The following is a 21,004-nucleotide window of genomic DNA, read 5'->3' as shown; positions in this document are numbered from 1 at the left end:
ATAAATCATTAGAACATAAGTAATATAATTAAGATAACAACGTTTTTATAATATATCAATTAATTAGTTTAGTTTAGTTGGTTTAGATGCTTGCTCTTTTCCCTTAGTACCTTGGTTTGAATCTTCTTGCCAATAAATTTGAATCTTTTTTGTACTTGTTGCATTTATTTATTTTTAATCAATTAACTTTTCAATATTACATTAATATATATTACTAGTACAATAGTATAGACGGATTGACAATTTGAGCTACAATATTATGAATATTAACTACAATACATAATTTGAGCTACAATATTATGAATATTAACTACAATACATAATTTGAGCTACATATTACAGTAATACATTAATATGTATTATTAGGGGCAAAATACCAAAAAAAGGGATAAAGTACACATAAAAAGGGGGGATTTATACCTTTTTTTTTGGACCGTTGGGTACTGTTCACGCATGGGCCGAAATCACATCCACGTCAGCGTGAGTTGCTGACGCGGACGCGATTTCACGGAAAATAGACCATTCCGGTAAATAATTAAATAATTAGCCCATTTCGATAATTTTTTTTAAAAAAAAAACTTTTATTGATAAATTGCCCTCATATTTTAGGTTTTTTTTAACACAATTTTTATTATTTAAAAAATGGTTCACATTTTTATTTGTGCAAGGTAAAAGCACCACATCTATCATCATGACACGTGGTGATACTTTTTGTATACTAAAATATTTTTTAGAGATTAAAAAAATAATAAATGTAGGTTGAATTTGCCACGTAAGAGGAGGAGTTCAACATGAAGGTAACATGTGTTCCAACAGGGGGTTTTAAATTTAATGTTCTATAAAATAAAATAAAATAAAAAATCAAAATAGTGAGTTTAGCCGGAAATCAACATAAGATTATAAGTAAACAAAACTCAATTCTATTTGAAAAAAATTAAAAAATTTAAATTTCGATTTAAAAAGAATTGAGTTATTCGAATAAATTTGAATTATTTTTTGAATTTCAAGTTTGAATTGGGTTTAATTTTCGAATTTAAATAACTCGAATAAATCGAGTAACAAATTATAATATTTTATATTTTTACCTCATATCTCTAAACTTTTTTACTTTTTCCCTAATACTTTTACTTCTTTTCACTTTTTCTCAAAACTTTTACTTCCCTCCCATCCCACTCCCATCTACCCCAAACTCATTTCCTCCCAATTTTTTTTTGAATATTTTCCTCCCATTTACTTTCCCCCAAAATTTTGCTCCTTCAACTCTCAAAACTTTTTATTTTTTTCCTAAACTTTTACTTTTCACTCTTTACCCCAAATAAAAAATCATCCAAAAAAAATTTCTAAACCTAAATAGTAATAATTTTATTTATATCTACTATTTATATTATTAAATTAAATTTCACATTTTGTACTATTTATATTATTGGATTGTTTAATAATATTAAATTTTTATAAATTTCTATTAAAATTGAATTATTGATAATGTCATAAAGTATTCGTGTTAAAATTTTATGTTAGTATCAATTTTACATTTTATTTTTAAGATAACTTTTATTAAAAAAAATCACATTTTTTATATTTAATATATATTTTTTAATTTCAAAATACATAGTGGCAAAAATCAGAAGATAATTAAAGCAACTAAGCAAGCAAAAAAATTAACCTGTATATAAAAAATTTAATAAATAAATCATGAGGAGATAAAAGTTAACAACAAATTTAATTACGGTAAGTGGCAATGGTTACAATGACCCAAAGTTACTTTTTTAAAATTTAAATCGAACAAATATATTCGATTTGAATTCCATCTCACTCGACTCAATTCGAGAAAATTTAAAAATCGAGTTAGGATGATAAAATAGATTCATTAACTCAATTAACTTAAAATTTTTTCATTTGATTTAATTCGATTAAACGCTCATCCCTACATAAGATAGCATGGTTAGAAAAAAAATCAAGAATTGCATAACACACCTAGATTCCGTTGCATTAGATGGCGATTTCAACTTTCAAATATTCCAATTGTAGATAGAGAATTACAAAGTTCTCCCCAGAATCGTTTATACAAAACTTTGTATCAACCATTCCCATTTGTTTTTCTCTAGCCTTGTAATTTTGACTTTTAATCCGAGTGTACCTACAACCTTTTGTTAAATAAGTTATTAGTTACTCTTTTTAATATTCGTATGTTTTATGTACTATATTTTGTTGGAATTCGTAAATTCAAACTTCAACCAAGCGTGCAACCAAAAGGATGACTTCGCATATTTACGGCATCCTTTTGATCGAAAAAAGTTAGATTCGACGTCAAGTTTATTTCGCCTCCTGTTATTTCAATCACAAAGATATATCAAGGAAACTAACATGAATTTTTTTTTCTATATTAGTGTTATATGTATATATTGTTACGAATATATTATTATTGATGCAAATTTAATGCAATTGTTTTGTTGCAGCTATTTTATTATATACATTTTTTAATATGTAGGTTATGAAAAAATACGAGAGAGATTCGGTGCGATAGTCCATTATAGCGGAAAAGTCTGTTACATTAATCGTGTTGTGTTTGATTCTAGACGTCCATTAAACTTGATGTTCAGGAACAACATAAATTTAAAAGAATTGAAGTTAACAATCAGTAGGAAAATCATTTCCCAATGTGTGAATATTATCTACTCTATTCTACAACATTCTAATGTCTACAAATCTGGTCATATATACTATGATCGAGCTACTTGAAGAGTATGATGTCAAAAAGATGATCATAAGACAGTGTTCAACCTAGATTGTTATTTACAAAGCTTTATGTAGAGTTAGATGATGTTGAGAAGGGGTTCTATCTTCATCAAACCTCCTTTAAATATCTCTAGACCACTTCTTTTAGAAGTGAAGGTTAAGACCCATACGCGGAGATGGTTGCAACATCTGTGGAAGGTTTTTTTTCTTTTTCGTAAGGGTTGGATTTTGATCTAAACATAAGTTTATGATATAGAAAAGTATGCGGAATAGGATCATAAGTTTGTCCACACCACGAATTTGGCCCAGGATTCTAGACGTTTGGAATGAAAATTTGGATTTTGACACAACCTGAAACGTAAACAAATTCAAGTCCAATATGATAATTTAAAAATTAAAGAAAGCAATTTAAAAAGATAATTAATATAGAAAAAAATTAAATAAATCAAAGATTTGGATAATTAAATAGGAACAAAATAGAATAAAGAAGAAAATAAAACAGATAGATGGAAAAGATGAAGATGACGTGTTGAAGTCCTAAGGAGTCTTAGAAACCCAATGAATCCACAACACCCTTCAAACGGTTTTAATTTCCCTTCCAAAGAAAGGAAACTTGGCAAGAAAAAGATTGAAAATGATCCTCACAATATGAAAAGATTGTTAAAACTCTACTAAAAGAACACTCGAGAAATTCTTAAATAGAAAACTAAAAAAGAATTTTATTGACTCAAAGTGAATAATGAATAAATTGATTGTTGAATAATTGTGTACAATGAAGAGACCTTTATATAGACTAGCTAAGTAAATCCAAATAAAACTCTTAAGTATACTGAAACTCTAATTAACCTAAATAACAATTAGTTTTAAACTAAACTTTTTTATTGACATAAAACTTCTAAATAATTTAAAATACTTAAAAATTATCCAAAATTCAGAATAAATAAATAATAAATAAGACTTAATAAATATAATATTGTGCTTATATATAATAAAAATTAAGCCTTAAACTTGAACCCAATATGATTTACCTTAAACTTGAACCCAATATGATTTATACTCAATTAAAAAGCTTAAAACTTCTAATTTCCGTAATATTTCTGTTTAGAAATTTTGCTCACGCAATCTTCACTAAAATGGTCATAACTTGAGCTCCCGAACTCAAAATCAAGTGATTCAAAGTGTGTTTTGAAGCTAATAGATAGCTTTTCAACCACTATTCAGACATATAAGCCTATAAATGTTTGGATCCCATCCAAAAATTTGTCAAAAGTTGATTAATCTTTTTAGCTTGAAAATTGGCGGTTTGGTTGAATTAACTTTAATAAATTTCACCCATTCTGTGCATGTATCATTCCCTATTTCCTAAAAATATTCATCCTCACATATTGTCTTTGATCGATTCTTGATTTCATTTGCTTGGCCTTTGACCTTGCTACTGGGCTTTGAGGTAGTTTAAGCCCATCACATCCATGGGCATGAAATTGGGCCTTGAGACTCGTATCAGTTTAGTTTATTGGTAGTAGGTGACTGCCTCCCGGCGTATTATCGTCGAGAGTGAGAATACTACAACTAAAGATATCAAATAAGGCTGTGTCCACAAGTATGCGAGATAGGTTGTAATATAGTTTGTATAACGAAGTAGAGAAAGTACTTTGAGGATCGTACCCAAAGGAACATAGATTAAACTAATATTAATTTCTACGCTAACAGGTCTAACTAGTAATCTAACCGAACTATATTACGATAATTCATAAAATGATGATAAAAAGGAAATTTAAAGAAAGAATAAATATCGACATAAATAGATTGTAAATATTACCATATCGAAAGGCAGAAGACTAACTCATTTCAGTGTTCATAGTTAACTCTTATTTTGGGTTCTATCTAATTAGCTACTCATTAACCTAGTAGGGCCTCTCGGCCTTCCATTAACCTATTGAGTCAACAAGCACTACTTTTTTGTTGATGTTACAGGTCAGACCGGGTCAGGGTAAGGTTTTCATATAGACCATACTTGTTCTACCCCAAGTCTGGCTGATCTAAGATTAAGACGTGTAGCAGTAAAATTTTCTGTTTAGCGAATTATAATCCGCCCATTTGTTTTCTTTTGGTGAATAAGAGTGGGCGTATAGTAACCATCGTGTAAGTAAATGAAAATTTAATTCGGGTATTTCAAAGAAAAATATTCTGTTAAGCAAAAAGGTAATTGTTGCATGAGTTACCGCGAAATATTTATATTCTGTTAAGCAAATATTTGTCTAGGTACTATACTTGTTAAGTTTGTACAAGATATGATTGGAAGTCAAATGAGATTGGCCGGTCAAGTAATATTTGTTCAGAATCTTCATTTATGTTTTTCTCAGAACCTGTAGGACAATAAGAAGGAAAAATTATGAATTCAAGTGACACTTGTTAAATTCCTCTAAAGGGGAAGTTGGTTATATATATGTGTAGAAGGGTTTGTGGGGAAGTTTTCTTCTTTCTTCAATATCGCTCTCTGTTTTTTTTTCTTTATTTTAAATGTTAGCTTTCCTCATTAGACTGGACGCTAAAAATTTTGGGAATAATTAAAGGATGTTCTATCTCCTAGTAAGTCTGACAATTTCGCATGTTAAGAGTAAGGGTACTATGATATATATGCAATAAGTTATCATTAAGAGGTCTTGCATGAGGGTTATCTGTAGATGAGATTTTAGAAATATGTCTTTAAATGGGTTTAATGGTGAATCCATGTTCTTTTAAGCAGTTGATGCTGCGAGTTTGTGAAAGGTATTCAAAATTGAGGATTTTAACCTTTAGCAAGGTGAGTCTATAATATCGACTCATACAAGTCCTTTTATATAGATTGTTTGTGATTGATGTTCCTAAAAGCAACGTGCGAATACTTGAATAATTCTTGAAAATAATTATGAAATATTAGTTTAGTATACAAGTGAGTCTAATAGGTAGTGAATTGTATGTATGGGTGTGCATGATTCTGTGAAGCAACTATGTATGTATGCCTTGTGTGCCTGAGATGTATATTATGATATGAGATCATGTTGATGTGCGTAAAATGTGTACTGAGTGCGATTTGGTTAAGTAAATGAGTTTAGCATATTTGAGTGGGTATTTATGTTAGATTTGACGTATGAGTAATAAGGTTGGGAAAATAGGGTGTAACTAAGTGTTGAAAGGTCATGTGATGTGAGTTTTGGCACCACAGTGGTAATTGATGAAGTCTGTCAAGACAGTGAACACGAATTATGTTTTGTAAATTTTGAAGAAAGTCCATGGCCATGATATATTTCTGAAAAGGGGAAAATGAGTCACAATTATTGGTTGAGGATTTTTGCGTGTCCCAGGGCGATGATGGGAAAACCTCATGTGATGTGAGTTTAAGAAAATCTATATCGCAAATACGATAGTTCATAGGGTGCCTGGATGGTTTTCTGTTTAGCCTTTGTTGCGTATTCTGTTAGCCTTTGTGGTGTATTCCATATGATGCCTTTTTGGCATATTCTATTAGCCTTTATGGCGTATTCTATAAGATGCCTTTGTGGCATATTTCGTTAGCCTTTATGGTGTATTCCATATGATGCTTTTGTGGCATATTCTGTTAGCCTTTATGGCGTATCCCATATGATGCCTTTGTGGTGTATCTTTGTCTAGCCCTTGTGGTGTATTCTGACAAATCTATGATAATGATATGATTTGTCTGAAACTATTTGGTGTGAAAAGTTCTGTGATGAAATTGAATAAGTTTTAAAGGAAGTTTCTTGAAATGAAGTATGAATCAGTATGTTAAATAAGGGTATCCACCTGGGTTATCTGTCAAGTTTATTATAAGGGCATATTTGATGTAAGGGTTTTTTAGTCTGAGCTATACATGTTATTAAGGTGAAAATTTGAGTTATCTAGTATTTATTAAATGTGAATAGTATAATTTCTTGTTCTGTAACACCTAGTATTTGCAGGTCCTGAGTTTAGGCGAGTAACCCGAAGGAATCTGAGCGGGGTGGTCCTGTCCGCCCAATTGATGTTTCCAGCGTATACGTAGGGCGCATAGCTGATGATATAGTATAAGGTAAGGATTATAATCTGAAATGTGTGAATGTGTATAGAATAAGAGATTGGTAAGTGTATTTAGGCTTAATTCTGTATTAGAGTGGTAACACCTAAGATTTGGATCTAGTTCATAGGATCAATTTTGGGGTGTTATATGTTCTAAGACTTAAGGGAATCTGAGTTATTCGTTAATTTGGAGGTTTTGTTCTCTATAACAAAGACATGTGGAATTCTTCTGAATAACCTTAAGTGGTTCTCATTAGTATGAGTATGTATTAGTTTGAGACCGAATATAGTTCAATTTAATGTCTGATTTAGCAAGATTAGTAAGTGGTATCCACTAAGTATGATGTCTCTGATTAATTGTTCTAGAATAAATGTTTAAAATTTTCTGAAGAGAAAAGAAAAATGGAGTATCGTCTGTTAAGATCTATAGATAGCCAAACAGTTAGATGAATGATGATACGTTGAGAATTGTGAGTGGTCTATAAGTATGCGATCATTTAATTGACAATGTGAAGGTATCCGGCCAAGACAGATATGAGAAAACCCAAATATTCAAGATGAGGAATTCATGATAAGTTAAAAAGGTATGTTGTGTCTAATTTCATTGAGTTCCTCTAAACTTACGAAATGTTATGTGTATATTTTAGGTGTTTCTATTTAAGTGTGTTTGCTAAGAGGGACAAGACAGGAGTACGCTAGAGAAGCGGCGAACGGCGGGAAACTATGCATACAGTGGACTTGTTTGGGCAAGTGGCATATTGTAGGATCACGCCATATGAGTTTGTTTTATTAATCTTATGTATTGTAATAAGTTTTTATAAATATAATGTATGATGTTTGAATATATTTCCTTGTTTTTTTAATAATGAATTATGGTAAATGTTAAGGAAAATGTCTTGAGTCAAAAGTATAAGAAGGCTGTTTAGAAATTTTATTAAGTAAATTATGTAAAAAAAACTCAAGATCTGGACTTGAAGATTCGGGTCAGGTTGAGGGTATTACAATACCAAGCTATTTCTTGTATCACATTTGTTGAAACGATACGAGGTCACAGGGACATTTATGTTTGCAACAGTTTAATCACCTAAACCTAAAAACTGTGCAAGATAATAGAGCAAACTAAAGATATTATGAACCTCTAATTTAGTCAGGTTTAATGATCTAAATTGAGTATTGCACTTTTCAATTATGTGTCTACTAGCTGTCGTCTGGTTAGGATTGCTCAGCTAATCTGAATGCACCCAATCACGTATGAATGACATACATCTTGGTTTTAATTGAAAATATGATCGGCTGAAGCATAAACATGTTAAACATGAATCAAATAAATCTTATTGAATTAACATAATCATCATAGAAAGTATGATTTAAAATATCATCGTTGATGTCAAAAACAATAAACACATATCAAACATAAGTAAATTAAATAACAAGAGCAAAGAGTAAACTCTAATTCAATTCAGCAGCCTTTCGAATCTTTTCTGACTGATGTGTTCCTCTATTTTGCTCGATGCTTCTTTTGCTAAGGGTTTTGTAAGGTGGCTGGCCAAAGGAAGGTCTTGAGAATGCCTTTGTTGACTAAAGAATGTAAGGGAAATGGATGGCTATGCAAGGAAAAAGAATAGGGAAATGGAAAAGAGAATGATGAATGAGAGATGAGTGTTGAGGGATGTGTTATGAATGAAGGGATGATTTGAGAAGTGTAAAGGTATGTGGTATTTATAGGTGAAGGCAAGGGTAGAGTTTGCTAAAAATAGAATTCAAAATCCATCTCTTTTCTCTCATACGTGGCTGGCCACAAATTGTGGGAAAGGGGATGACTTGGTTGCTTGTTTTTGAATTCAAAATAATGCTATTAATAGCCATAAGGTGGATAGTTCCAAAGGGTGAACTTGTGTGTCAATTTCTAACTGTAGGAACCTTCAAGAAAAAAGTCCCAAAGCTTATTTTTGGGAAACAATTTTCTTGTGCCAAAATTGGGCTTTAATTTTTCATTATTGGACGGTTTCTTGGTCCAATAAATAATCAGACTTGTTCATCATGCAACACGCTTTTATTGGGTCAACTTAACATCCTTATGACCTAGTTTTTGATGGTCTTGTAGTTCAAATGAAGTGGATGTGTCCATGTCCATGCATCATTTATGTTAATCACATCTTTCATGGTCCTCCTGCATAGTGAAAATTCACATATTAATATTTAACATGAAAATAATATAAATTATGTACAAAAATAATGTAATTAATAATAATTTCACATAATTTATAAATTCATGTCCAATATTAATAATTAAGTAAAATTCACTTATTATAATAGCAATTACCCAAGATTAACATATTTATTAAGTCAAAAGGTGGTAAAAATATATAGAAAAATTCTATATAATTTCGAGTTTACAGACCCCCAAACTTAAACCATTGCTTGTCTCGAGTAATGTTCATGCACAACCCAACTTTTTGCTAGGGCAATTTTTGCAATATGATAAAGCAACATCAACCTTCCAACATAATCATACATAAACAAAATCATGCTCAAAAATACTTTTTATTAATAAGGAGCTCGATACTAAGTACAACATAATGCCAACATGAGTCATAGTATGCATGCATTTCCAAATCGTATATAATATTCACCAATCAATATGCTTTCCTTATCAACTAAACATAACAATCACAAGGTTTAATTAGTGGTCTTCATATGTTGAACTTAGCAATTCCTCTCCACTAATGTAGCCGGTATAATTATCAAACCAATAAGTTTTTTATTAGGTTGTAATGGGGCTAGGCTAAAGGTAAGGATAAAGAGAAGTAAATTTTTAGGTTCAATCATCTTAACCATAACTTTGTCTTGGATCCTTTTATGTCACAACCTTCCTACAATTGGGTCTTTGGAACTCCCCTAAACTTATTCTGAACTCATGCTCAACCTTTATTTTTTAGACTTTGAGCAAAATTTTGTTTGCTTTTTATTCTTTTGAACAAACTTACCTTTGTTCTTTCATTATTATTTTTTAAACATGAGAAGAGCATGTACATCTTTTCGTATTTTTCCTCAAACTTTGATCACAAAGACAAATTTAGTTAAGATAGGTGCAAAAGAACATGATAAAATAAAAAAGATGATAATAATGCTTATGGTGTAGGTAATTTGCAATAAACAAGCCATTAAGCTCAAAAATTAAGTTTCAAGGGTTAAATTAATAAGTACGGATTGAAAGGCTCAAACGATCCAAAGAAAGTGTGCCTATATCATATTAGATTCTTATACCTCCTAAGATTTCGCCTCAAGAAAGTTACTAAGTCAATTCTAAATACTTAAACCTTCATACATGTTTATTTCTAAAGAAATCAAATTTTCATGGCAAATACTACATAAGTCTAAAGAACATACAAGCATTCCATCACTCAAGATAACATAAGAATAACTTAGATAAAATCATAAATGATGCTTAGATTTGAACACACTTATGAATAAAAATTCTCTCTGAACATTCGTTTATTTCAGCATACTTAAGTAAAAAGATTGAAACATACTTTAAAATTCATGTGAAATGCCTTACCCCTTTTAAAAAGAAGTAATGTCCTCATTGCGAAAACAAAGTAATGACTGAAAACTGAACACAAGGAAGGGTTGTAAGAAAAGAGAGGTGAGACATGTTCATTCCCATTAACACATAACTTTGCTTTTCTTAACGAAGAGGCATAGAGCTTATTTTATTCATGCTTACTATTTATTATGCGAAAGTAAAATTCTGACTAGGAAATAAAAATTAACACCTAAAAAGAAATAAAAACTAAAGACAAGAAGTTCCCCCCTTTTATTTATTTGACTTATCATCCTCATATTCCTCCTTTGATGTTTCATCGTCGCTTGCATTCTCATCTTCCTTCCATGACTTGAAGATATAATATGGAAACTCACGAAAAAAACTACTAGAGATATTTTTAAAAGTATTTCTTATAGAATCATCTCTAATATTTGCATATTTTCAATAAGCCTGTTGTTGGTTATGTATAAATTTCATCCTATCCATCATAATTGACAATTTTGATTTCTTCACAGTATTTGAAGAAGTAGACATAGGAATAGTAAACTTAGGATCAACACCTTTTTAATCACCTATATTGGTTCAGAGGCTTCCGATTCCTTTACCAATTTTGGATTATTCGGTTTTTTCTCAGATTCTACTTCTTATGTCTCAATAACTGAGTTAGCTTCCGTTTCGAATTTGTTTGATGACTCATCAATTTCTGGTTCTGTTGGTTCACTCAGTTCAGTTGGGTTTAGTTCATGGATATTTTCTACTAACCTTTCAAGATCATGGGCTGTGATACAACCTTAGCCCTTCAGTTTGCTTTTGTTTGAACTTGGGCCCTTAAGCAAAGTGAAGTTATCAATGATGGAAAGTAAGTACTTCCAATCTTTTTTCTAGCACAATCATGGATTTCCTTGAGAATAATCTTCCCAACATTGATAGACCTTTTTGTCATAGTTACATACAACAGAAGTTTTCACTCCATCAAGATGGTTGAATTGTGTGAGATATGCATGAAACTATATTGAACAAAGTAGAACCATACCTTAGCCAGTGGTTTTAGATATTCCTTTCGGCAAGAATGACTACCATACTTTCTTATAATCCATTAGGACCCTAGATTTGTCACAACATTAAGCAGTTGTTGAAGAAAATCCCAATTTATGTTTGTCATCATGGCAAAATATTCATCTTCTTCAACATCTAGTAGGTTAAACAAATCATTAGTGGACTTAGAAATTAGGGGTATCTTCTTCTTGCGAACAATAACTTCAATAGCATTTGGCTTAGTCAAATTGGCATAGAACTCTCGAACTAACTCCTCTTCGAGCAATAATCGTGCATCGCAAAAATAGTTCCAATTGGGGGCATCAATTGTCTTTCGTATTGGCCACGACACAACCATTTTATCATTGCTCTCTAAGTTGAAACCTTTTTTCGACATCATAGGTTGATTTTTGAAGATAGAATCAAACCTTTCTTTCATTTCCTCATCTTGAATCAAAATGGGATTTTCAGCAAAGGTCTTCGAAGATCTAGTTCTTTTGTGAGACATGGTGATTTTTCTTGAGAAATAGGCAAAATTTCGACAATGGATGAAGTAAGGGATTTTGTTGCGACGATAGGCTTGCGGTAGTGACAGGTTTGCGGTGGCGCACAACTTGCGATAGCGATAGGGTGTGGCGGTTATAGGAATGCAGTGACGATATGGTTGCTTTGGCAAAAGGCTCACGACGGTAATAGGCTAGGGTTTTTGCGACAAGGGAAGGATATTGGGGAGATTCATTGGGATTTAGGACGACAGCTAAAAGGGAAAGGAATGAGTGGCTAGGGTTTAGGCTAATTCCCTGAAGGGTTGTGAGAAATATGATGGTAGAGAGGGGTTTATATTGTGATGAATTAGGGCAAACTTGTAGCAAAATTGTAGCTACTTAAGTGACTTGGGAGGTAAGTATAGATAGAAGGGTAAAAATGGTGGAAAAATTAGGGTTTTTAGGGAACGTTATGGACGGCAACAGAGGGTGATTTTTCTCAATTTTGCTATTTTCGGCCTTGAGTCCAGACTATATTTACAAACTAGACTGCTTAAGAGAAAATAAACTAATTAGTACTTTGGCCAATTTGAGCCCCTTATTAAAGATAACAAATAAAATTAATATTAAAAACAAAAATTAAAATGGAAATAAAAATTTCGAAGTTAATTAGAAAATTTCTTCTCAAAATATTACATTAAATTAATTCCTAAGAAAGGTTAGAGGGGTCACAACGGTCCCGCTTAAGTTCCAATATCCTTAGACAAAATTAATTAAATGTACTAATTCAAGAAATATAATTTCTAATTATTTATTAAGAAGTAAAATTATGAAAATATAAAGGTCTAATAATTTGAACGAGATATTAATTCGTTCAACTTCACCATCCCAATTGTGTTTGAGACGTTGACCATTAACTTTAAACGTACCTCCATGGTTGTCGTATAATTCTACAGCTCCATATGGATAGACTATGGAAATGGTATAAGGTTCTTTCCATCGGGATTTGAGCTTTCCAAAAAATAACCTTAGCCTTGAATTAAAAAACAACACTTTCTGACCTTCTTTGAATTCACGAGGTTATATACGACTGTCATGCCATCTCTTAGATTTTTCTTTACACATCTTGGAATTCTCGTATGAAAATAACCTCAACTTTTCCAACTCATCAAGCCGCAACATCCTTCTCTCATCGGCTTGTTTAAGATCCAAATTCAATTGCTTCAAAGCCTAGTGAGCTTTATTCTCCAATTCGAGCAGCAAATCAATGCCCCGAATGTTGAATAGTTCTATCTTTAAAATATTTGTCAAAAGCATCTCATTCCTCTTTGATATGTTTTCGGTTCTTTGGCATCTACCACAGTTTTTCACATATGCATACGCATCCTTAAAAATTGTAGGCCAAAAGAATCCTGCTTGTAAAATCTTCGTTGTAATGAGAGAATCACCAAAGTGTCCTCCATTCGGAGATGAATGGAAGTAGTACAAAATCTTGTCAATCTCACTTCCAGCTACACACTTCCTGATTATGTTATTTGCATATTGTTTAAACAAAAATGGATCCTCCCAGAAATAATACTAACTATCATGAAGGAATTTCTTCCTTTGTTGGTATGTCATTTCTTGAGGAATTATTCCACATGCTAAATAATTGGCAAAATCAACAAACCAAGGTGTTTCATGAATTCGACTTACCTCGAAGATATGCCCATCAGGAAAATTCTCATTAATTGGAACAAGTGAAGAAGTTACCTTATTTTGTTCTAGCCTCGACAAATGATCAACTACTTGATTTTCAACACATTTTCTGTCTTGGATCTTAAGGTCAAATTCTTGGAGTAAAAGTATCCGACGAATTTATTGAATTTTATTTTACATCAAATTGTTAATTATAATTTTGCAATTAAATTGATTAAGCTTTTACAGTCCCTGTGGACACGATAACTCATTTTTACTTACTTATTACTTGAACGACTATGTACACTTGCATAAACACATTACAATTCATTACAAGTTTTTGGTGTCGTTGCCAAGGACTATTGCCTTAATCATTCTTTGTGAAATTATTTTTACAATTTGGTTTTTATTTTTTATTTAGTTTCTAACACTACTAATTTATTCTTTATTTTATTTGTGATTTATTTTCAGGTGTTTTATGAGCATAGATGGAATCATTGATCTATTACTCATGGACCCTGAAATGGAGCAGACTTTTAGACAAAGAAGACGTGAGAGATCTGCTCAAAGACAAGTTGAGATGGACCTTGGAAATCAAAACGATGGACAAGGTAATGGAGTCAATCTAGTGCACAACCCAATCCTTATTGCTGATATAGGGACTGTGCCATCAGACACTTTTAATGAGTTAAATCTGGGAATTAGAAGGCCGGATATCGAGGCACCCCAATTCAAATTGAAACCAGTGATGTTTCAAATGCTCCAAACGGTGGGTCAATTTAATGGTATGCCCACAGAAGATTCATTTGTTTATGGAGGTGAGTCATTCATTTAAGTTAGCTAGTGTGACTGAAGATGCACTGAGGTTGAAACTGTTTCCGTACTCATTGCGAGTCAAGCTCGAGCAAGGCTTAATTCATTTCCAACAAGTTCAATATCTACTTGGAAAGAATTAGCAGAAAGGTTTTTGGTAAAATACTTTCCATCAAATAAGAATGCAAAGTTGCATAATGAGATAACAACTTTCCAACAATTGGATGACAAATCTTTGTACGAGGCATGGGAAAGATTCAAGGAATTACTTCATAACTGTCCTCATCATGGGATTCCTTATTGTATACAATTGGAGATGTTTTATAACTGTCTCAACACACATACAACATTAATGGTGGATGCTTTTGCAAATGTTGCGATTTTGTCTAAGTCTTATAACAAGGTTTATGAGATCACTAAAAGGATCGTAAGCAATAACTACCAATGGCTGACAAATCGAGCAATTTCAGGAAGACGAGTAGTCGAAGTGCATGAAGTGGACGCATTAATCTCACTCTTTACTCAAGTATCTTCTATTTCCACTATGTTAAACAGTTTCCCACTAATGGTTTGAATAATTTTACAGCTCAATCACCAAGCCAATGTAATGTAGTTTCTTGTGTATACTGTTGGGATGGTCATTCTTTCGAGAATTGCCTTTCAAATCCCAAATCAATGTAATATTTAAGGAACTAGTATCAAAATAGAAATGGACAAGGACCGTAGTCCAACTTTTACAATCCATCATAACGGAACCATCCGAACTTTTCTTGGAGTAATCAATGAAATGGACCAAACAATAATCAAATGCAACATAGACCCAACCAAGTCCAAGGGTTTAATAAAAAAGCCTCAAAACCACCTCAAACCGATTCATCAAACAATTTAGAGGACTTGTTGAAACATGGCGAAAAACAACGCTTTGATCCGAAGTCAAGCAGCAATAATGAAAAATCTGGAGAACCAGATGGTTAGTTACCTACTGAGCTTCGTAGTAGACCACAAGGAGCCTTACCAAGTGGAAAGACGAAATATATACACTTTTTCATGCTCTTTTTAACTCAAATTTATGCAGTTTCGGTAAAATTCTTGTTGAAAAATATATAATTATCATAAAATAATTAAATTGTACTTAAATTATTAACATGTTGAATTTTAATTCATTTTATAATAAATTTTGATTAATTTTGATTATTTTCGATAGGTTTGCACAAAGGGCGAAAATGGCTCGACAGACATTATTAGAAGCACAAAACCGAGAAGCAATTTTGAAGCATCAAGACGAATTATATTTTTAGCCAAAGACGGTCAAAATTATGAATATTAATTAATAATATAATTATTTTTAATTTTAATACAATTTAATTGGGTTAAATAAATTGTTGTTAATTAATTATGAAAAGGGACCCAGTTGAGCTGGACTGAGAAAACTGATACAACCGAACACTGGGTAGCCCAAAACCGTCATACATGCTGACCCAACCAGATTTTTTGGCTGGTTATTTGGCTTGCAAATAGCCCTTGAAGAATCCTTCAATTTGCATTCAAAAACCCTCCACTATTTATGCCTTTCTAGATTTGCCCTTACCTTAAAATAACATGTTTGAAACCTTCAAACTTGCCACATGTGTGGCCGACCATGGGGGGATGTTATGGCTACTTATTTTTTCTATTTTTAGTAGCCTTCTCAATCTATAAATACCCCTCTTGGCTACTCACTTCAAACACATCTAAAAACCATTCTGATACGAGTCACAAAGGCCCAACTCAAGCTCAAGAATATGATGGGCTCAAATTACCATAAGGCCCAATAACGAGGTCAAAGACCAGACAAATGCATTCAAAACTAAATAGAACTATTCAAGAATTTATTAGCAAGACCTTAGATGTGTATACGAAGGAAAAAGAAAATCAAGATTCACTTTCTTGTTTTCAAGAAAATCAAGAAACCGAATCTTGGTCCAATTTTGCTATTTTGAGCGATTTCAAGAATCAAGAAAATCAAGATTTCAAATCTTGGAAATCTTGGTCCAAGAAACCGAATCTTGCAGCTAAGGCGCATTGGATCTTAGTTACGAGCATCAACGAACCAATTTTGGTAGAAAACAGATTACAAGCCCAAGTTCTTGAAGGCAAGGCCCAATAAGACGTTCCAAGCCCAATCAAGGAATTTAAATTAGACTTAGTTGAAAATCAGGCCAAATTGTCAAAGTGGCCCAATTTGTAAAATTTTAAATACCTAGTTTTAATTTTTAGACTTTATGATTTAATTCCTATGTAAAAAAATTCAGCCCAAGCAGCCCATTAAAAGCCTTGGCCGAATTGCCCCTTGAAATTAGTAATTAGGTTTTTTTTTAGATTTCCTAATAGGGTTTGGAAAATAGTTAGGAGGCTTATATTAAGGCTTGGTCGGCCACCCTTATGAAAATTACATTGAATATACATTAAAGTCACATTTTTTTTGAGTGAAAATTCTCTTTGAGTTTCTCCAAGAATTTTCTCTTGAGTTTTCTTTAGAAGTAGTTTTAACTATCTTTTTGATTGTAGGAGCCATCTTCAGCCTTCTTCTTGCCATTGTTTCACATTGGAGGGGAGATTAGAGCCGTTTGAAGGGAGTTGTGAAATCTTTATCGATTTTAAGGCTTCTTAGGACTTTTCTTTATTTTGCTTGTTGTTTATTTCTCTTTAAATTTTTCTGCTTGTGCCGATCTATTGATTAACTTGTTTTGATCTCTTTGTTGTGTTTCCAGCCATTATACTCTTCAAGAATCTGATCGGCACCCTTCTTGGCAGCAAGAAATGTTCCTTAGTCATCTTTTTTAATTGATCTTGCCATCCTATCATCCTAACTTTGATTCAATTCGTTTTGCTGGATTTTGAATTTAATTTGTTGTTTTTGGTGTTATTCTTTTCAGATTCAGCTGTTTGGAGTCTCTCTTGAATTCAATTTCGTGTTCTTGGCTTCCAAGAATAGTTATTCATAAGTGTTTTTTATTCTTGGCTGATCATTTATTGTTTGGGTATTTTCGTTTCAAATCTAATTGATTCTAAGTTTAATTTTCTGTTTCATTTCAGATCCAAGCGTTTAGCGTGTTCATAGGAGTTTCCCGTGACTTGACAACTTGATCTTGGTCTGCGCGCAACCCTCTATCACATTCATTCTTCTCTTCTCTCTCACTTTTCTCTCTTCATTGTTCTTCATTTTCTTCCTCATTCCCTTGCCAATTTCTCCTCTTGAAAAAGATTCCTTCAACCTCCATTTGGAGTAGCATTCAAGTGTTTATGGAAGCCTCGGTTCAACAAGAACAAGAGGAGAACGAGGAGCGAAGCAAACTAGTCAAGCCTCGGAGAAACACCAGATTTGATTCTTGTTCCTTCTCCTTTTAATTTTATTATTGTTGTTATGAACATGTTTATGAATATTTGTGATGTTGATATGTTTAATTTAATTAATATGGCCTAAATTTAATTCGTGTTAGGTTGACTGCATTTCGTCTATTTGAGTTATTAAAATTGTGTTTGTGTTGTTATAGGCCTCGGTAAGATATTTTGATTAAGTAAAATCATGACCAAGTTATTCTAGCATTACAATTGTAAGGTAACTAATGAATTAATTATTTAAACGGATTGAAATTGTAATTAAATGACACGATACTTAATCAGTGCATGTTTAATCATCTAAGGTAGTTGAGGGTTAAATTAACAATGGTATCTAAGGATACGTTAGCCTTGCATAACTTGCAAAATTATTGTGATTAAACTATTTCAAGGTAGAAATACATTGTTACCTCACGTAATCTTTTACTTGCTTATGAAAATTGAATTAATTGTTTGAATTGGCATAGAGATATGTACAATAGATTATTTTGATTTCAAAAGTATGTATGTGCATTAACACATTTGCTTATTAAAATTTGTTTAATTGGTTGAATTGACTTAGAGATATAGTCATGAGATAAATGGATTTTGGTAGGTGAGTATGTTCATAAGTTAGCAAATTACCGAGTTCCTGTGAATTTAGTCGTAACAACATGAACATGAGTTTAATAATTCTAAGTTAATAAATGTAATTAATCTAACACAATTATGTCATCTTGATTAAAATCATCGTTTGAAATCGTGTATTTGAACTTTTATTTTATATTTTTACTTAGTTAAAATCCTAGTTTTTAATCACCTCCTCAAATCAAAATATTTTTCTTTACCAAAGTGTTTTAAATTGCATTCATAAATAATTCTTTTCACAGTCCTTGTGGGTATGATAACTTGACATTTACTCGTCACTTTATTACTTGTTGTGATTGTGTACACTTGCACGTTTCCGTCATTCCAAGTTTTTGGCACCGTTGCTAGGGACTGTTTTAAGAAGTTATTATTTATGAATTTGTTAATTTTGCATTTTGGTTTATTTTTCTATTTAATTTTAACTTAATTAATTTTTCTATGTTTGTTTCAGGTGCTTTTGAGTATTGATCGAATCATCGATTTACTCCCTGTAGACCTTGAGATTGAAAGAACTTTTTGACAATGGAAAAGACAAGCAAGTCAAAGAAGGACAGAAGAGACGAACTTCAAAAATTTGAATCAAGGAAACAAAGTAAGCCCTGCTCAAAATCCTATCCTTATTGCTGGTGATAGGGATAGAGCTTTAAGACAGTATGTCGTGCCAGTATTTCATGATCTTAATCCGGGTATTAGGAGACTTGTAATCAAGGCACAATAGTTCGAGCTGAATCCAAAATATTCCAGATGCTTCAGACAGTGGGCCGATTCAGTGGAATGCCTACCGAAGATCCTCACCTGCACTTAAGACTGTTCATTGAGGTGAGAGATTCTTTCAAGTTAGCCGAAGTACCTGAAGATGCACTACGATTGAATTTGTTCCCATATTCGCTAAGGGATAGAGCTCGAGCCTGGTTAAACTCATTGCCACCAAATTCAATTTCCACATGGCAAGAGTTAGTAGAAAGATTCTTCATGAAGTATTTTTCGCCTAGCAAGAATGCTAAGTTGAGGAACGAGATCACTACTTTCTAACAAATGGATGATGAGTGCTTGTATGAGGCATGGGAAAGGTACAAAGAATTATTATAGAAGTGCCCTCATTACAGAATCCCACATTGCAACCAACTTGAGACTTTTTATAATGGTCTCAATGCTCACACGAGGATGGTAGTGGATGCTTTTGCTAATGGCGCTCTCATTTCTAAGTCTTATAATGAGGCTTATGAAATCATTGAGAGGATTACCAGCAACAATTATCAATGGCCAACCAATCGAGTAGCGTTAGGAAGATGAGTCCTTGGAATACATGAAGTAGATCCTCTCACTTCACTCGCATCTCAGGTATTCTTGATTTCCTCAATGTTTAAATTTTTTACCACTAATGGGTTTAATAGTTTTGCAGCACAGCCACCGAATCAATTTGAAAATGTAGCATGTGTCTATTGTGGGGAAGGAAATTTGTTTGAAGAATGTCCATCGAACCCAGAATCCATGTATTACATGGGCAACTAGAACTAAAACTGAGGAAGGCAAGGACTACAATCCAATTCCTATAACCCATTGTGGCAAAACCACCCTAATTTCTACTGGAGTAACCAGGGGTTTGGACCCTTCCTAGACTGACCCAGCCACCTATTTTTACCTAACAAGTTCATAAACAACCTCAAGTTGAACCATCCAATGGCTTAGAGAACTTGTTGAAGGCATATATAGCCAAGAATGATGCCTTAATCCAAAGCCAAACAGCTACATTGAAAAACCTGGAAAACCAAATGGGTCAGCTTGCAACTGAACTCAGAAACTGACCACAAGGTGCTTTACCTATTGCTATGGAGAATCTGAGGAATCTTGGGGAGGAGCATTGTAAAGCGTTGACATTGAGGAGCGAAAAGACATTAGAGTCCAACATCGTCGAAGTTGAAGAGGAGTCAGCTGATGCTCAAGACTTGGAGGAAGTTCAACTGAGTGTAGAAATTTCAGTTTCACGAAAATCTAAATCTAAAAAATCCGATAAGGTAACTTCTGAATCAGCTAATTCTGATAAACTAACAACTTCATTAGATGCAGAATTGCCATAGAAGACGAATCAACTAGTTTTAGTAAAGAAGCCTCCACCACCCTACCCTCAAAGACTTCAGAAGTAGAAAGTTCAATTCAAGAATTTCCTAGACGTACTTAAGCAATTTCATATCAACATTCCGTTGGTTGAAGCACTTGAACAAATGCCAAGCTACGCCAAATTCATTAAGGATATCCTGTCAAAAAAATGAAGACTTGGAGAATTTGAGACAATAGCCTTGACAAAGGAATGCAGTGCATATATTCAAGACAAACTACCCCCAAAGTTGAAGGATCCTGGATGTTTGACCATACCTTGCAACATTGGAGCAGCATATTGTGGTAAGACACTATGTGATTTGGGTGCGAGTATCAACTTGATGCCCATGTTAATATTTAGGAAGTTGGGGATATGTGAAGTTATGGGGATAGGTGAATTTAGACCTACTACGATTACACTTCAATTAGCAGATCGATTCTTAGCACATCCAGAAGGAAAAATTGAGGACATATTGGTATGTGTAGACAAATTTATTTTTCTTGCTCACTTTGTTATTCTAGACTTTGAAGCAGACAAAGAAGTGCCAATCATCCT

The 21,004-nt window shown here is 32.7% G+C and overlaps 2 non-coding genes across 2 annotated transcripts; both read right to left on the bottom strand.

Annotated features, from left to right (window-relative positions):
• Positions 1-14,534: 14,534 nt before the first annotated feature.
• On the bottom strand, positions 14,535-14,640 carry LOC121219631 (small nucleolar RNA R71). The gene has a single exon (XR_005916521.1). It is a non-coding gene; the product is annotated as a small nucleolar RNA R71 (small nucleolar RNA).
• Positions 14,641-19,353: 4,713 nt separating this feature from the next.
• Positions 19,354-19,460, bottom strand: LOC121219758 (small nucleolar RNA R71). Its single transcript, XR_005916649.1, has one exon. It is a non-coding gene; the product is annotated as a small nucleolar RNA R71 (small nucleolar RNA).
• Between the last annotated feature and the right edge of the window lie 1,544 nt (positions 19,461-21,004).

This window comes from Gossypium hirsutum, chromosome D07 (genome assembly GCF_007990345.1).
Source record: "Gossypium hirsutum isolate 1008001.06 chromosome D07, Gossypium_hirsutum_v2.1, whole genome shotgun sequence".
Lineage (NCBI taxonomy): Eukaryota > Viridiplantae > Streptophyta > Magnoliopsida > Malvales > Malvaceae > Gossypium > Gossypium hirsutum.
This window is presented reverse-complemented; position numbering and strand designations above follow the sequence as displayed.